The 2,300-nt window shown below is 34.8% G+C and overlaps 1 long non-coding RNA gene across 1 annotated transcript; it reads right to left on the bottom strand.

Moving 5' to 3' along the window:
- Positions 1 to 316: 316 nt before the first annotated feature.
- On the bottom strand, positions 317 to 2,071 carry LOC132047938 (uncharacterized). Its single transcript, XR_009412849.1, has 3 exons — positions 1,736 to 2,071; positions 1,578 to 1,637; positions 317 to 690 (listed from the first exon to the last, which is right to left on the bottom strand). It is a non-coding gene; the product is annotated as an uncharacterized LOC132047938 (long non-coding RNA).
- Between the last annotated feature and the right edge of the window lie 229 nt (positions 2,072 to 2,300).

Genomic DNA, 2,300 nt, shown 5'->3' with positions numbered 1-2,300 from the left:
CACAAAACTAAAAAGAGCACGTAATAAAATAGTAAAAGGAGAAAATTTTAGGATTAATTTATTTGTGAGATAATATTTTAACAAAAGAGGAGAAGATTTAGCAGTATGCAATTATCCCAGTTTAGATAGAGCTTAGCTGCTTATCGGTTCAAAAAATGCAGATGGTGTTTTTAGCTTCTTTAAGGCCTTCTTTTTTTCATTTGTGGCCCAAAGATAATTGTTCTGCTACAGCCTACATGCTCTAATCTCTACAAAAGAATGCACACTTGCCAAAGGGTAATAAGAATTCATACATAGATTTGTGACAGAGAAAAATTATTAAATTAAATAATTGAGAATAAAAAAGAACATACAGTGCTCGAACAGAAAATTAAACAAAAAAGCTATTCAGATCTTAGTAATAAAGGAAAGAAGATTGGAGACCGAATAAGCAAAAGAGGAGAAGATTTAGCTACCAGCTATAGAAATTACCACAGAAGTCTCCCAAAAAAATTATCACCACAGACTTGTGTTGAATGTTAGTCTAAAATTATTGACTCACCAGAACATCACATTACATCAATCAACAAGACTCAAAACTCAACGTTTTCTCATTAGAAAGTTTGCATAATGTGCTTTTATACAGGTCAATTCGTGATTCATCCTTCAAACTCAGAATAATAAGGTTCAGCGAGACTAAAGAGCATGGACCTCAATTACACAAGGAGATAACTCTTAGGACCAGCTCATGCAACACCTTGGAGGCTAGTATTTTCATTCTAGCAGTAATCATGAAGGCGCTTTTTTCTAAATAACTAGTACGGGAAAATGGAACATTGTTGCGGTTGAGATATTTCACTGAATGATATGGGTCTTTTGCTGCATTTTGAACAGAGCAGTTTAAAATGAAAGGGAAAGGTTGATGTTCATCAAGCTTTTTAAGAGAACATTGATCATGGTGGACGTTCATTGCACGAATGAAAGGGAAGGGTTCATTTTATTGCCAAGTAAGAACATTATGAAATACAATAAAAAAGAATGATGGAGACTTATCAAAGTAAATAAAAAATATAAAAAATAAAAGTATGAGATGGAGATTCTTCCAGCCAGAGCCTAGCTCTTCTTCAGAACTACTATCTTCCGCAGAACTAGAATCATCACTCGATTCATCTTTCTTCTTAGTAGCGACACCGTTCTTACTTGAAGATGCAACAACCTTCTTCGGAGGAGCCTACACACCAATAGAAGCAGTCTCCTCCTCTTCCTCAGCAGCTTGTGCTACAGCCACATGTTTCTTCTGCTTCTTTAGTGAACTGTTACCTGTGTAATCCCACAAGTGGGGACTGGAGATTCTTCTGCTTCTTTCTACTCACTAACTTCTCAATTTCATTCTTAACTTATCTCTTCCCTGTAGACACATGCCAATTAGTCACACCGCCAACCAAATATTTCCTCCTCTACCAAGAACCAACAAAAAACAATATTGTGAATTTCCTATGGTAAATGGGTACATGAAAAAGACAATATTGGGCTCTTACAACTTCAAATCCAAAATCCATACACAAACAGAGCAAATTGAACAAAGCCATAAAATGCACAAACAAAAAGATCAAACCTTTCTTCATGGGTTTGGTAGGAGCAGCTACAGCAACATCAATCTTGAAAAAACCACAAGAAAGAAAATAACTGGAAAATTAATTGAAACTGAAATACTCTTGAACCAAAGGATATATGTGAAAGGAGATAAACTGGTTACCTTAATGAAAGTATTATAGGTTTTTTCATTTTTTAAAGTTTAAGAACATTCTTTTAATAATGGAATTGCATATTCCAGCCGACTCCATCTGAAATTGGCGGAAAATAACATTCTAGGATACTTTCTAAGTTGAGAGATTTTGTGGTTAGAAAAATCGTTCAAGCATCTCAGTCCAAATCTTGAAGGAAGCCAAAAGGGATCTTTGAAAAGCCTGCTTGGACTAGGTAGTTGGTGTGGAGAAATTGACCAAACCAGTCAGTTTGAATAATGACATTATCTGGACTACTTTAGCCCTCACTATCCTGGCTGCTAATAAGCTAGTGTTGCTTGGCTAGCCTTTTTGAATGATTAAACAGCCTGGACTATTTAGCCCCTGTTTGGATGGTCGTTTCCCGTAGTTCATTTATAGTATGGTATGGTACAGTATGGTATTGTATTATGTTGTAATATATTAATAAATACACTGTTTGGATGGATTGTATCGTTTATTGTGGTTTAATAACATTTATATTGTTTGGTTTGATGGTATGATACTGTATAAAAATATTAAGTTTACTAAAATATC

This window comes from Lycium ferocissimum, chromosome 2 (assembly GCF_029784015.1).
Source record: "Lycium ferocissimum isolate CSIRO_LF1 chromosome 2, AGI_CSIRO_Lferr_CH_V1, whole genome shotgun sequence".
Taxonomy (NCBI): Eukaryota; Viridiplantae; Streptophyta; class Magnoliopsida; order Solanales; family Solanaceae; genus Lycium; species Lycium ferocissimum.
Note: the sequence above shows the minus strand (reverse complement) of the source record. Positions and strands in the feature narration are given on the sequence as shown.